This window comes from Capsicum annuum, chromosome 4 (assembly GCF_002878395.1).
Source record: "Capsicum annuum cultivar UCD-10X-F1 chromosome 4, UCD10Xv1.1, whole genome shotgun sequence".
Lineage (NCBI taxonomy): Eukaryota > Viridiplantae > Streptophyta > Magnoliopsida > Solanales > Solanaceae > Capsicum > Capsicum annuum.
In genome coordinates, this window is record NC_061114.1 from 132,897,645 (window position 1) to 132,915,251 (window position 17,607).

General features: G+C 32.7%; 1 pseudogene; it reads left to right on the top strand.

Moving 5' to 3' along the window:
• Positions 1-17,607, top strand: part of LOC107869010 — a 149,488-nt pseudogene that overhangs the window by 13,345 nt on the left and 118,536 nt on the right.

Genomic DNA, 17,607 nt, shown 5'->3' on the forward strand with positions numbered 1-17,607 from the left:
TTTTTTTGTTTAACATCAAACTAAATCAAATTTTCTAAATTTTAAAAATTAAAAATCAAAATCAAACCAAACAAAAATATGTCAATTTTTTTTAGTGTGCTTTGATTTTTCATTTGCTTTATTTTTTCGACATTCAGTGAGCACCCTTGCTCCCTCCCCTTATAAATATTAACCCCTATTATTATATTCAAGATTTGTAGAGCAAATTGTTATATATGAATCCAAAGAAGGAGGTGAAAGTGCTCAAACTAATGAATGGCGAGCCTATTTAGTCGGTGTATATTGCCGTTGCAAAAGTTTCAAATTCAAATGAGTGTAAAGATCTCGACAGACATTTCTTCAACAATTATTAATAAGTAAATGACTACTACTTCATAATAAAATTTAGCAGACCAAAAATCACTTGACCTAAAATTTGTGTTTGGACAAGCTCCTGTTATCTCATTCTAGAAAAATATGCAATGTCCTCAACCATTCACAAAACCACATCACAAACATCAAAGGACCCTCTATTTCTCCATAAAAGAATTTTGTTTATTTTTATTCTTACATATAGATAAGCTTGAGAATATAAAATATACAAGAGAAGATCAAATATATTCTAAATGTTAAGTTTGGAAGTGATTTACCTTTCCATTTCATTAAAAAAAGGTTTTATTTCAAAAGAGTTTGGAAGATCCAAAGATATGATACATGCATCAAAATTTTAAAAGGTAACTTTGAGAAATGTGAAAATTTAGTGCATGAATGATTTTATGATTCTAAATAGGATTCAATAAGCATGAAATATGAGCTAAGAAAGGACATGGAAAGTAAGAAAAATGAACTAATTCAATAGACTCAAACAGAGCAATCAATAACTGTCTCTGTACTATCACTACTGAAGATGAGTTCACTCTTATCCTTTATATACATGCTACACTCTACACTATTGACAGTTTTACATCAATAACTAATCAATCAACTAATCAGCTAACCAACTAATTAATCACTAATTAGTCTGGTCTAAAAAAGTTGACTCTAACCAACTCTTGTGTTGACTATGTAATGTGTTTAAGTCATAACTCTTGTTCCATTACTCCCCCTCAAGCTGGCAGGTATGAATACATCTAAACCACCTATCTTGGAAACTAAATACTCATATTGTGATCTAATCAATCCTTTTGTTAAACTATCTTCTTGCTGCTCATATATTCTCAAGAATAATGGTTTTGTTAAGACCATCTAAACCTTCTCCCTGATGAAATAACAATCTATTTTGATGTGTTTTTTTCATTAATGATACACTTGGTTTGATTCTATTTGTAAGGCTGTGTTGCTATTACAATAGAGTTCCACTGACAATTCTAACTCTTCTCTTGGTTCCTTGTACAACCTGTGATGCACACTATCTCTGAAACTGCAGAAGCCATGCTCCTATACTCTGACTCTACTGAGCTTCTTGAAATATTTATCTTCTTGTTAAATTTTCAAGATATCAAAGAATCACCATGTTTAACTAGAAAACCTATCATAGAACTCCTAGTTTTTGGGCATTCTTCCCAGTCAACATCACAATATGTTATAAGCTTGTTATTTTTCTTACTACTCATTAATATTCCCCTTGTAGGTTTTCTTCTTATGTGTATCACCTCCCCTAGTGTTGCTTCCATGTGGAATTTCTTTGGTGCTTGCAAAAATTAACTTAATGTTTGCACTACAAAACATATGTCTGTTCTTATCACAGTCAAGTAAAGCAATCTACCAATAAGTCTTTGATATGATTCCATATCTTCTAATGCTAGATCATCTTATACTTCTGTTATTTCACCTATTTCTCTAGTAGTCAAATTTATGTTGTTGTCTAGTGGTGTTTAGGAAGGTTTAGCTCCAGTAAAACCAACTTCATTTATCATTTCTAGAGAATACTTCCTTTGATTCATCAGTATTCCTCTATAAGATCTACTAAATTCTATAGCTAGGAAGTACTTCTGAGTTCCTAGGTCTTTAATCTTGAACTTAGTATGCAACTCTTGCTTAGTCTGCTTTATCAGCTTTAAATCATTTCTCGCTATTAACATATCATCAACATATGTCAAAAATGACCATAATTTTCTCATAATGTCTTTTTATAAATAATGAGTAGTTTAGCTTACTCTGCATAAATCCTGAAGCAATCAATGTATCTGTAAGTTTAACATTCCATTGTATGCTAGCCTACTTAAAGCCATATAAGGATTTAACTAGCCTACAAACCAGTCCTTGAGACTCCCCCTAGCTAGAAAATCCTTCAGGAAAAGACATGTACACCTCATCAAAAATGTCACCTTAAAGGAAGGCATTATAGACATCCATTTGATGGATATGCCAACCTGAAGTTGAAAAATAGACAACACACTCTTGATATTAACAAGTTTCACCATAGGTGAAAAAAGTGTTTTGGTAGTCAAGTCCTTCTCTCTGATTGTATCTCTTAGAAACTAGTCTGGCCTTGTATCTTTCAACCTCACAATTAGCTTTGAACTTTACCTTGTAAAACAATTTACACCCATTAAGATGCTTTCTCGGAGACAGAGAAACTAACTTCCAAGTATGATTATCTTCAAGGGCAAGAATTTCTTCTTGTATTGTTTTGGTCCACTTAGGATTGGAACAAGCTTTATTATATGTCTTAGGCTTAGTAACACAAGAAAATATAGTCAAATATTATTGATAAGTAGGAGAGATATGGGGATGACTTAAAACCTAAAAGAGTGAGTATAGAGTTTTTGCAGAAGTAGTATTAGAGATGTAATCAGCCATCCAAGTAGGCTGCTTTCTGGTAGACTGTCTAGTAATAACCTTAATAGGCACATCAAAAGGTATATCATAAACTGCATATATATGTGTTACTGTTGTAGGCAACTGGTCAATAACAACATCATCATTAACATTATTAAGAGGGTGAGGTAACACCTCATTATCCAGCACAAAGTCTTAAGAGGGTAGAATAAACGGATCTGTAGAGAAGTCTAGGAATATAGGAGTAGAAAGAGACTTAGTTTTGAAAGGAAAAACATTTTCCTTAAACAACACATCTCTAGATAAGAAAAAGGAATGAGTAACCAAATTATATAGAACGTAGCCTTTAGTGACTGTAGAATACCCAATATGAACTGCAGGTACAACTCTTACATCAAACTTATCTCCTGAAGAAAGATTCTTGGCAAAACATAAGAACCCCAAGGATCTTAAATGATCAAGAGTAGGTAGATGACCACGGAATACTTCAAAAGGAGTTTTTCCTTCCAGGGTAGAAGAAGGTAACCTATTTATTATGTATACAACTCCTAATATACAGTGTCCCTAAAACTTAAGAGGTATGGAACGTAAAATTTTATTTCTCTGGCTATCTCAAAAATATATCTGTGCTTCCTCTCCAAAACTTTATTTTGTTGTGGAGTGTAAGCACAAGTTCGTATATGCACTATCCCATGAGTAGAGAATAAATTGTGACAATTTCTATTCAACTCAGTCCCTTTGTCAGTTCTGACCACCTTAATAGTTTTCTGAAATTGTATTTGCACTAACTGAATAAAATTCTTCAAAATTACAAAATCATCACTTTTCAGTTTAAGAATAAAAACCCTAGTCATTCTAATCATCAACAACTGTTAAGAATATTCTATATCCATCAAATGTTTGAACATGAAAGGGACCCCAGACATCCAAGTGAATTAGATCAAAGAAAACTGCAGATTTATTTTCACTAAGAGAAATGGCATTCTAGTATGCTTAACAAAAGTACATATATCACAAGTATCTAAAACTGGTTTACAATCATCAAAAGTAACATCAAGAAGTTTTTGCATAGCTCCAATAGAGGCATGGGTCATTCTTCTATGCCATAACAATATATAAACCTTATTTCTTATTGCAATCAATCCCTTAATAGGTTAAGCATGTGGTTTTTCTCTCACTTTGTATTTAAGTAAGTATAAGATTTTTTTTCTTTCCCAATATCTAACACCTTCCCACTTGAGAGGCCCTAGAATATACAAGAATTAGGAAAGAAGTTAACTGAATAATTCAACTCTTTAGTTATCCTAGACACTGACATCAATTTATACCTAAAATTAGGTATATATAATACATTTCTAATAGTCTAGTCATTCATCACATCATAAGAACCAGTATGAGACACATTAACCATATCTTCATTTAGTAGATGAACATTTTTATCACCAACACAGACTTGTCTTGTGTATAGCAATTCCATATTAGAAGACATATGGTTTGTTTTACCATTATTGATTAGCTATTTTGTGTTATCATTATTCACACAAGATGTAGAAGTAATACCAGTTTTTTCAACCTCTGTAACAAGAGTTACAAAAAAGTTACCTCTTATGTTCTCAGCTTCAAATATGGACAACTTACACATGCTTGCTGAACTTTCACCTGCTTGTTCTTTCTCTAGATATTACATTACTTTGTTTGTAGTAATAAGTATTCTCTGACATATTTATCATTTGTTCATATTAAGTATAAGAGGGTATATGTGGACCTTTATGATTATCAACTCCAACTGATATTCCTTTAGTATGTGTTCGATCTGGAAATCTAGCAACCTCTCCCTTCACATGATAGGCTCTGTCCCTAGAATTATCTCCTCTCATGTTATATGGCTTATTTTTAAAGTCTTTGTCTCTCATGTTGGAAGAAACAACAACTCCATTCTTTCTTTTTTATTTGAAATTTGGAGGGTAACAATGAAGCTTGTAGAAATCATCCATGGTATGGCCAGTTAATTTATAGTATTCATACTTTGAATTCCAGTGAAGATTTTTTTATACCTATTAAAAGTGCTACTTCGATTGCTCATTAAAGTAGTAATTTTCACATTTTCAGAAGGTTCAATAGTGTGAGCAATCACTCTTTGTCTTTCTCTCTCGATCATTATAGAGTATGCTTGATTTACATATAGAATTGGGGATAACATAAAGATTTTACCTTGAGCTTGTTCATATTAGTCATTAAGTCCCATTAGAAACTGTAGAAACTTCTGCCTCTTCATGAACTCCACAAATTCACGTGACTTCTCACAATTACAACCAGGGAATAAGACTAAACAATTAAATTTTGCCCAAAGTAAGCTCAATTTAGTGAATATTCAGCAAAATTACTTATACCTTGAGAGGTTGTTGCAATCTCATGATGTAGATAGAATATCCGAGATATATCGACTTTATTGAATCCCTCTTTAAGATCATTTCACACTGAATATGCATCAGAAGAGTACACAATTCCACTTAGCAATTCCTTCAAAACACAATTCATGATCTATGAAAAGACGATTACATTGCATCGTTCCCACAGATCAGTCAAATTTGAACCAGAACTTACTCTACTGCAAGTGCCATTGATAAATCCTAAATTTTTACATCCAAGTATGGCAATTTTCATTGATTAACTCCAAATAGAGAAGTTTTTAGATCCTATTTTCTGTATTGAGATCAGCAATACTCAGAAGTATCTAACTAATTGAGTACAATTGATGATTATTACTCAATTTCTCTGATAAAGTATTATTGATTTCCACCGCCATTATTGTGTCAAATTGTTTCATTTGAACCTTTATATTAGTTCAACACAAACTATATGAATAGCCGATGGGCTCTGACACCATGCTTCTACATAGGATTCAGCAAGTATGACATGTGAGCTAAGAAGAGAGATAGAAAGTAAGAGAAATGAATAGATTCAATACACTCAGATCGAGGAATCAGTAATTGTCTCTATACTATCACTACTGGAGAATGAGTGCACTCTTCTCCCTTATATACATGCTATACTCTACACTATTGATATTTGTACATCATTAACTAATCAATTAACTAATCAGCTAACCAACTAACTAATCACTAATTAGTTTTATCTAAAACAACTAACTCTAACAAACTCTTGAGCTGACTATGCAATGTGTTTAAGTCACAGCTCCTATTCCATTATTTTATAATTCATTATAATCTACTAATATTTATTAAAACTAGTTTAAACCTAATTTCATCCTATAAAAATATTGGCCCTACTCCAATGTCAGGTGGCCCCACCCCAATGTTAGGATTTCATGTTATATTGTTCACTTTTTAAATGTCTAGTATTGAGTGTTCGAATGTCGTATATATATATTGATTGAAGAAACTCACATTTCTAATATGATTTAGTAGTTTCATCTAGCTAGAAATGAGTGTGCATGTTAGAATATTTTGTATTAATTGAAGGAATATTAGCTTATAATTTATGTATGATCTTGGTTAATTTGCCTAGTACAAAGTGTTCAAAATGTAAAAACCTTTTGCATTTAATTAAGGCAATATTGTGCTCTAACATGATTTGTTGATCAATCCTTATAAGTTCATATTCTACCTTTTGATCTTGACACTACAGACGAAATGAGATTAGCTTTGAATTGCATTGCTAAATCATCGCTAAATTGCTCATAGCTAACTGAATTTTATAATAATTTATCGCTAAAACAAAACTTGTAACAAATTTTGCTATTTATCTATGAAATTTATCTATGGCTAATTTCTGGATTCTTAAAAGTGTGAATTTAATGCAAAGTGCATTTTCTTTAACAACTATTTAGTACTTGGTTGGCTCATTTGCTATTTTGATGTAGGGTTCTGATGCTTCAGTGATAATAGCATCAAACATTGGGGAATATAGTAGAAAAGATCACCCCAAAATATCTTTCATTGGTTAGAGATGGATTTGACACTGTCATTTAAGCAAAATCCGCCATTAATGCGATTCCAAGTTGTAAAAATAAAGTTTCTTTTACGGACATTCTCACCATAGCCACTCGAGACGTCGTTCAACTGGTATGTATTGATCGATGGTTTAAAATATATGTTTTTCATGATTAATATCTTTTAGCCAATTATAACATGTCATGAGTTATTATATTTTATATAATCAAATAAGAATTACTATATCCAATTACCAGCTATGCACCACGCATGTTGAAGAAGTTTTTGTCTCAAAAAATAGAAGTATAGTATTTTCTTCATTTTAATTTCTTTGTATCATTTTGACTTGATAGTAAATTTAAGAAAGTAAGGAGAACTTTTGAAATTTATACAATGAAGTCAGGTGGACTAGGGTAAGCAGTGGGATTTGAAAGGCTAGATGGGTTCACATCAAAAGCTTCAAATGTGGAAGGCAACTTGCCTAAGCCTACTTTCAATTTAAATCAACGTCTCAATACCATGTTTGGGTGTCATGGTATAAATCAGGCCGACATGACTGCCCTCTCTGGTCATTCTACTACTTATAATATTTATTTCTTTTTATTTTATATAACAATGTTAAATTAGACATAGAATTTACGAAGAATGGGGAGACTATAACTCATATAACAAGCAGGGACAGATGGAGAGATTCTAAGAATTTGTTCGAACTGGATAGTTTTTGTAAAGAAGTTAATGAATATTTACATAAGGCTTAAGTCATCAACAACTCCTTTAAGTTATCCTGAAATTTCACTTAAAACCCCTCAACTCAGACTTGTACCTATTGAATACCTTTACTACTGGTCTTGTATCTATTGAACATTTTTACTACTTGAATTCAAACCATCTAAACACATTTTTAATATTTAGCTATAAATGTAAAGTGTGTGTAGTGAAATTACGGTGACGTGGCAAAATAACAAATTAAATGATGTCATTTGGCAAGTAAATCCAAAAAGATATTAAAAAAAATAATTGTTAAAAAAAATCTATAATACAATTTATAATTTTTAATCAAAAAAGTACAAGAAAGGAAACTTTTCCCTACCTCCCCACCCCCTTTGTATCATCTTCTTCTCCATCAAATTCTGTAAAAAATAATTTCCAAACTTCTTTTAGCAATCTTATTTCTTTTGAGTTTTCCAATGAAGTAATAGTGTCATTTTATATTTGTTTCTGTCTTTTATTCTTCTTGTGTTGTGGGTTCCTTAGAATTTGAATTCTTTAATAATATCAAGAAAATAATTTTAGATTCATATCAATTTAGCCGGAAAAAATAAAGTTTCGCTAGAGAAATTTTTTTATTAGTATCAATTTATATTTATTGTTATCTTTTCTTCTTCTTGTGTTGTGGGTTCCTTAGAATTCGAATTCTTTAATAATATCAAGAAAGTAATTTGATATTCATATCAAGTTAGTCGGAAAAAATGAAGTTTTGCGGAAATTTTTTTGACCCAATTTGATCTTTATTTTTTTAATAAGATTCTATTCTACATTTTTAAGCCTTTGTCAGTCAAGAATCAAATTTTTTGTCTTCTTGCTACTAAATTTTTCAAAAAAAAAAAAAGCAACTTCACCAAGAATTAAATTTTCAAGAACTCAAGTGAAAAGATTCAAGAAGATATTTTAATTTTCAGATCAATGAGGAGAAAAATTTTCCCCAAAATGCACTGTAAAAACAAGATTGCTAAGAATTAAAACAAAATTATAGATGAAGAAGGGCCTGATAGGTACATGTCTGAATTCAGGGGTTTAAGTGAAATTTCGGGACAACTTTAAGTGGCTAGCAATGACTTAAGCCTTTACATTAATTTAGAACTAAACAACTGTTGATTATAGGAATTCTCCCAAAGTTTCTCATTGTCCATATCAAATGAAATGACAAAGATCTGCTCTGACAAAGATTTTTTCGCTTTCATCTCTTATTTTAAGAGAATTGGGCCTCTATTACAAAAGCATATTTGTACTAATACTTATCATTACAAGAACAATATAATTCATCCTTTTACATCATATACCTAGTAAATATTATCATTATACTATCCATTACTCCCTTGATAAATGGACAAAATTACTTTGATTCCTTATTGTTAACACTAAATCAGTAATGTGTAGGACACCTATATAGTTAGTTATATAATTGGAAGCTTCTATGCTATTCCTATTAGATGTATATATGGAACGCTGTAAATGAAGAAATACAGATCAAAAAATTTCCATATCATGTGCTTGTTATTTCCTATATAGTATCAGAGCAGTAAGAATTTTTTTAATTTCTGGTCTCTTTATCTTTTTTTCCTACTCTTTCTTTTTCTTCCCTCTTTCATACCGTTACAGATACTCAATAGAGTGTGGTTACACTACTAGAAACATCATCACCTTAGGATTTATCTAACCCCTTTTACGTTCATCTAGCAAATTCCTTGGGTATGTAAATAGTGAACTCTATTTTTGATGGAAAGGGGTATGTTGGCTGGAGTTGTGCCATAGTGATAGCACTGTCAGCAACGAATTGGCTTGGTCTCATTGATGGTTCACTAGATGAACCAGATTTATATTCATCACAACACCAAGCAGGGGTCAGGTGTAATGATATGGTAATCTCTTGGATCTTGAACTCTCTTTCAAAGAATATTGAAGATTCTGTGTTATGTTCAAAAACTGCAAAAGAAATTTGGTCATATCTATCAGCTAGGTTTGGTCAATATAATAGAGCATAACTTTATCTACTTCAAAAGATCTCAATGATGTAGTGCAAGGAAAAAACTACATTGCTACTTATTAAACGAAGGTAAAGAAGATATGGGATGAACTAGATGTTTTTAATACCTTTGTTCATTGTTCTTGCAGTTGTATGTGTGGAGAAAAGCTCAAAACCCTAAAATCTCATCAAGATGTAAGACAAATCCATTTTTTAATGGGTCTCAATGAGACCTATTCAGGGGTCAAGAGCAGCATTCTTATGCTGAAACCCTCATCATCTGTAGCACATGCCTATTCTTTACTCATATAAGATGAAAATCAAAGAGAGGTTCATGTTTCTACTCATACTTCTGAGGTAGATTTCGTAGCTAGCAACAATAGATTCAACACAAATCCAAGAGCCTCAAACCTTAGAATTTTAATGGAACATTGGACAAATTCAACCCAACATTTGAAAAACATAAAGAAGAAAAGTTTTGCACTCATTGCAAGTTCTCAAACCATACCATTACAAGGTGTTACAGGTTAATAAGATTTTTGTATAGATTTCAAGTTCACCAAGCCAAAGAAATATTAATATGGAGGGTAAGAAAGTATTCAATCCATGAGTAGATAAACCAAAAATAACACTAGATATTTTATTAACAGGCACTACAATAGTGAAAAGAGTCATTCTATGAGTAGACAAAATAACAATCAAATCTCAAGTTTTAATGCTATAGAGGATATAGGTCATGGTAAATGTTTCAGTCATGCTCAACATAATCAATATTGTCACCTTTTTCAGGATAACAAGAATGGACAACAGAGCAACCAATACTCTAATGTTGTTGGTTCTGCCAACTGTGTTCGTGTAATCACCCCTCTTTTTAATTCTTTCTATTATTCTTTCTTATCGAATGTTAACTCATCCTCTTGGATTTTAGACTTTGGTGCTTCTGAATATATGACTTATGATATCATTTCTAACAAGCCTAACAGCTCTCCTTAGTGCCTTGTATGTTAATCTACCTAAGTAACATAAGTTGAAGGTCACACATAAAGGAAGTGTGGTCCTTTTCTTAGATCTGATCATTCACAATGTCCTTTTTATTCGAAATTTCAAGTTTAACTTACTCTCAGTCTATTGGTTTAGTACCCAAAATTAATTTTCACTCATATTTTCTTCTGTTGGTGCTATTTTTAGGCCCCTTTAATGAAGAGTCCAGTGATTCTTAGGGAGGTTAGAGAAAGATTATACTTACTAAAGTCAAGTCCTACCAAGTCTAGGACATCTTCAATTTAGTCTGGATCATTTCCTTCAGAAAATTTAGTTTTATATTCTTCTTGTAATCAGCCTATTCTTCAAAATTCTAGAGATGTTTCATTTATCACCAATTTTAAAGAATTTCATTTTCTTCTGATTTCTAGTCAATCTATTTCTAATATAAGCCATCGCATCAAAGATTGGGGTATTTGCCTATTTCTAGTATGAAGCATGTATTTTATTTCCTTGTTACTTCTTTACTACTTATTGATCTACCTTGTGATGTGTGTGCTAAGGTAAGACAAACTAAGCCACCCTTCCCTGTTAGTTCCATTTCTACTACATCAATTTTTTAACTTATTCACATGGATACTTAGGGACCTTATAAAGTTCCTACTCATGAAGGTCACATATATTTCTTGACTATCGTTGATGATTTTAGTAGGGGAACTTGGTCATACCTTTTAAAAACCAAAACCAATGCTTTTCATGTTTTACAACAGTTGTTACCCACGGTAGAGTAACAATTTAACACAAAAGTAAAGATAATAATTCTAATAATGCAAAAGAACTTGGGACAAGTTTATATACTTCAAATTTTCTTTCTTTGAAAGGTATCATTCATCGGGCCTCTTATATATCAACCCTTAACAAAATAGGATTGTTAAGAGAAAGCAAAAATACTTATTAGAAGTTTATAGAGCCTATTTGTTTCAATCTAACTTACCTATGCCTTATCGAGGTGAGTGTCTCTTGACTGCAACTCATTTGATAAATATATTACCTTCTAGGGTTTTAGGTTACAACTCACCTTACTAGATTTTTTTCTCTAAATCATAAATATTAACTCACTAAGGGCTATTGCTTGTTTATGATATGCAAGAACTCTCACTCAATTTTGATCCAAACTTGATCCAAGAGCTATCAAATGTGTTTTCCTAGGCTAACCTTTTAATCCAAAAGGCTATAAATTATTGAATCTTGAAACTCACAAGTTTTTTGTTTCAAGGGATGTCAATTTTTTTTAAATTAGTTTTTCCTTTCACTGCACCCTCTACTTATCCTCTTATTTTTTATTCTTTTCCTACTCTTTTCTATTCTGACTATCCTCCTTTTGTACCTGCAGACTATAATAATGGTATACCTTTCATTGATAACACTCCATCTACTTCTATTCCTTCATCATCTACCACTCTATAACGACATATAAATTTGATGAAATATGTGAAATTTATAATTTTATATGATTTGACTATTTTACCCCTTTTCATAGTTGCATTATAGTATTTCTAAGATGTTGGGGTAATTGGCATAGTTCTCGATGCATTTTGGTATCATTTATGCGATATTGTGGTTTTTGGTTGCTTTGAGAGCCTTATTTCGGACTTATGTAGATATCATTTGATCCGTGCAACGGATGGCCAAACGGACCATGCCAGCAGATCCATAACATTGATTTTAGGGTGACAGCATGTTTGGTATGATTTTACTGCTTTTAAATCTTAGTTCGATCCTCAATTTGGAAAATTGCAATTTTGAATTTCGGAAGTCAACTTTGTGAAAATGATATTTTTCAAAATTATGATATTACCATTGAGTCTGCGCATCGAATTAATTATGGTTAGATAGTTTATTTGCTTATATCATAGTTTGAATGAATTTTGGGGCACCCCATTGAAGTTATTTTTGAACTTAAAAATCTGGTGTAAAAAATCTGCAATATAAAAATAGCTTTTGCCCCTCTTTTTTGCCCATTTTTCTATTCTTTCACCTTGCCTCTTGAGAGTTAAACACTAAAATAGTGTGCGAGCTTAAAAGTGAAGCTTGTGGGAGCTTGTGAAGCTAGATTAATATCTATTTCTTAATTTTATTACATATTTAACGTGAGATTTCATCCTTTTCTACTCTAATTCTTGATTAATTTCTCAAAATCTCATAAATCTTAGGCTTGATTTTAAACCATAATTTAACTCATTTTCACTTGAAAAATGTTTGAATCATATAGTTCCTAGTTTTCACCAATTTAACCTTCAAAACTACTTTGATTGTCAATTTTAACATGGATTTCAAAGATTTTACCCGGTAAAGCTCGTAAATATTTTTCGTTGATATGAACCTTGTTTTTAACTCGATTTGACTTGAGTTTTTATCTGTAGATTTCTAAAAATATAAAAAAAAGGATTTTAAAGTAAAGTTACAATTTTGCCTTTCTTTTTTGAAAACTCGTTTTGAGGGTCCATTTTAATCCCGAGCCAAATATAGACAATATGGGCATTGTTAGCTTTATTTTGATGCATAAATTCTATATTTCTTGGTTTTAGAACCATTCATGAGACGTAGGACTTTGTGATTGAAGTGTTGGAGACCGATTTTGGTATTTAAGGTAGGTTATGACTTAACTCTTTTAGTCTGGGTTGGGTAGTAAATAATGGTGCAAAATAAATATTAAGGGTGAGAACTAATCATGAAAAATAATTATCTATGTATTGGATCATGTGGGGGCCTATATGTGATGTGGTTGCTGAAATTAAGAAATTATGTGATATGTGTGACCGTGTGGGGTCCTATATGATGTTGATAGCCTTGAATACATACGAATAATTATATTGTGTTGTTGAAATTACCTATTGTTGTACCATTGGTTTATTATAATATATTCAAACTTTTGGGCATATGAAACATGTGGAAATTTATGGAAGGTTGGAAATAATGAGTGGATATTGGCCCATGTGATTGTGAAAATGTATCATTATGGTTGGTTATGGAAATACATTATGTGGTTGGTTGTGGAAATACTCATTTGGAGTGATTGTGAACTTTACATCCTCATGGCATCATACGCATAATTTCACTTATTTTTTAATATGTTTCATATATACCTGTTGTTGTTGTTGTTGGTCTCATTTAATTTGTGTCTCATGTTTCTATGTGCTTTGGAAATATTATAAATACTGTAAATACTTGACATTATAGAAATATTGGAAACATCAGATTTTATAAACCTCTTCGAAGGATATGTGGAGAAGAGTCATATATATAGTTGTATATAGGTTGATGAATCCCCCATGGGTCCTACATCAAAAGCTTTAGTTTTGTAGATGTATACGAGGTAGTATATTGGCTGAAGAACTCTCTATGGGTCCTACATTAGGAAGATTTAGATTTATAGGTGTATATAGAGATTGTACGATGGTTTCATTCATTATCATCATCATCATCATATACATTGTGTTTGCTTTATTGTGTTTATATTGTATGGCTATATTGACTTGTTATCTATCTATTTGTTCTATATCTTGACTTGTTATGTCTAATTGTTCTGTCTTTGCTTGGATGGCCTATGATACCTACCGAGTACAAGTGGACCTTACTCACGCCTACTGCACCCTTTTAGTGTAGGTCCTAGCTCAACTGCATCTCAAATTGGTTGATTTTGAGCGCCTTCAAATTACTTAAGGTAGCAGTTGGACATTCATGCATCTAGAGTTCACCCTTATCTGTCTATAGTAGTTATGTATTTCTTTGTATTCGAAGACAGATATTGACCCTGTGTGGATATTTTTGATGTATTTGGCTTATCATTTATATTAGTAGTTCTTATACTATTGACATCAATTTTTGGGAATATATGGTTTTGTATATGTTTCTTTCCATATTATTTATACTTATGTGGTTCGGCTTTGTTCTAAAAGCCCTACCTTAGGGGTATTTCTATTTTTTCTACTTGTGTATCAGTTTGGATGATAGACTTACTCAACAAGGTTCGCTACAATGAGTACCATCATGATCTTTAGACTTTGGGTCATGATAAATTGGTATCAGAGCAGCCAGGTTTTCATTGGTCTCAATGGTGTAAGAATAAGATGTTTAATAGAGTCCCATGAATCGATACATAAAGTTTGTATCTATCTTGAAGAGGCTATAGGATGTCTTTATGAAACTTCTCCTATTTTATTTCTTACCATACAATGTTTTTTCATATCTTGTGTTCTGTATTGTGTTTCACTCTTTCTACACAGCTAGTGTTGACTAGGTCCCATGAGGTCAGTGATGCAAAGCTTGATTTTGGAGAGAGGGTTTAATTAACAGGGTGAGCCTAGGTCATGGACGAACTCGAGGGAGGGTACAGGCTCATAGTTTATCTCCATCAAGGTGGAGTACTAGGGGACTCTCCTTAGGCCTCATGTTGAGCAAGTTGAAGGTGTAGTTTCTACTCTAATTCTTTAGGGTTCATCTTCCCCAATGTATAAGGAGTTCTTGGTGCGTCTACTGACGCGTTTAGAGGGTTCTCCTTTGGTTATGCTGGGTGCTCCTCCAGTTCAGAGTGTAAATCCTTCTATTACACCTTGTTTTGTTTTGGGTACTTCTCATACCCTGAGTCCTATTCCTGTTCCAGCATTAACATTTGAACATAGTATCCCGAGGTTGAAAGTTTAACCTTCATCTATGTTACATCCTTAGATGGGATCTCAGCCTGCTAGATTCATTATGCATCCTCTTACTGTGAGTACTATGATATCTTCTACGGATTAAATGAGGTTTAAGAGATTTACTTATTTGGGTCCTTTTAGGTTTAGTGATGTTGTGGATGAGGATGCCTATGAGTGTTTGATTGATTGCTGAGAGAAGTTACATAATTTAGGTTTGTTAAAGTTGCATGGAATGACTTATGCTACCTATCAATTGAGAGATGTAACTAGATATTGGTAGAGATTGGTTGTTGGTAGCAGACTTGTTGATGCTCCTGAGATGACATGAGATTAGTTTGCCAATGCCCTTTTTGAGAGATTTTGGCCTTATAGTTTAAGAGATTGGATGTGTGATGTGTTTGACCACCTGAAGCAGGGCTCTATAATTGTAGAAAAGTATGAGGAACACTTTCATGCCTTGTCTAGATATTCCTATACTAGTATTTCTATTGAGTTTGAGAAGATTTGGAAGTTTGTGAAGGGTTTGGATGTCTTTTTTCAGTTGGCTACATCATAAATGGTTGTATTTGGGGCATCTTTTTAGAGTTTTATTTATCATGCTAAGATGATTGATGGTATTCTTTGGGCATCTCAGGTAGGCTTCAAGAAGGTGCACTTTTTTGGTGAGTTTAAAGGTCAGGTTTCTCATGGGAGAGATTTTTGACATTCTCATAGATATTAGGACAGATCAGTGCTGGCGAATTTATAGAGTTCAGGTGGTGGATCATCTGGCTTTACAATGCAGGATGGCCATTACATCAAGTTTAAACTTTGCTATGTATGCAATGAGGTTAGCCATGTGGCAAATAACTGTCCCCACCATGTGTTTAGAGCTACTTTTGTTATGGCCGTGAGAGTTAGGGGTGTTACTAGAGGTGCTAGGGGCAGAGGTAGTAGAGGTCATGGGGGTGGTTGTGGGTGAACATAGGCGGTTGGTAGTTGTGGGCAGTGTTATGGTATACTATCCAAACCTGAGGCAAAGGCTTCAAACATTGTGACCATATTTATTATCCCCATTTATTTCAAATCTGGATCTGTATTATATAATCCTGAATTGACTTTCTCCTATGTGTTTGTGTATTTTTCTTTGGGTCTTGATTTTGTTAGTGAGTCTCTTTCCTATCTACCCTAATAGGTGATTATTTAGTGGTGGATCAGGTGTTCTGATCTTTTACTGTGACTTTCTTTGGTTGTGAGACTTCGGTAGACTTGTTTATATTAGATATCGTTGATTTTGATGTTATTTTGGGTATGGATTAATTGACTATTTATCATGTTGTCCTAGATTATTTTTCTAAGACCGTGACTTTAGCTTCGCTGGGTATGTCGAGGATAGCTTAGAATAGTTCTTTTCATTCGGGTCCTAAGAGGGTTATCTCTTGTGTTCAGGCTCGTCGATTGGTTGAGCAGAGATGTTTACTTATTTGGCTTATATTCGTGATGCTATTATTTTTTCACCTTCTTTATTAGATTTTGTTTGTGTTGTTCATGAGTTTATGGATGTATTCCCTACAAATTGGCTTGGTATGCCTCTGGATTGTGATATTAATTTTGCTATGATATTGATCCGGGAACCAAGCCCATCTCTGTTCCTCACTATAGGATGGACCCAGCCAAGTTGAGGGAATTGAAGGATCATTTGCAAGAGTTATTGGATAAGATATTTATCCAACCTAGTATATCACCTTAGGGTGTGTTTTCCTTGTGTATGAAGAAAAAGGATGGGTCTATGCGGATGTGTATTGATTATCGACAGTTGAATAAGGTGACAGTTAAGAATAAGAATCCTCTTTCTCTCATTGATGATTTATTTGATCACTTTATGGTGTTGCGATATTTTTTAAGATTAATTTGAGATTCGATTACCATCAGTTGAGGATTAGAGCTTTAGATATTTTGAAGAAAGCATTTCAAACTTAATATGGTCATTATGATTTCTAGGTCATGTCCTTTGGGTTGACCAATGCCCCTTCCGTGTTCATGGAGTTGATGAATCAGATGTTTCGATCATATCTTGTTTCCTTTGTTATTGTATTTATAAATGATATCTTTGTTTATTACAAGAGTGAGGCTGAGCATGAGGAGTATTTACGAATTGTGCTTCAGAGATTGAGGGATGAGAAGTTGTATGTGAATTTATCTAAGTGTGAGTTTTAGTTAGAGTCTATTTCTTTCTTGGGTTGTGTGGTGACTAAGGAAGGTATCATAGTTGATCCATCCAAGGTTGCAGTAGTTCGTGATTGGGCTAAACCTATTTTGCCTACTGAGATTCAGAGTTTTATTGGCTTGGCAGGTTATTATTGGTGTTTTTTTAAGGGTTTCTTATATATTCAAGTTCCTTTAACTATGTTGACTCAGAAAAAGATTTTTTTTTAGCGATCTGATGCTTATGAAATGAGCTCTTAAAAGCTCAAGGATTTGTTGACTTTATCTC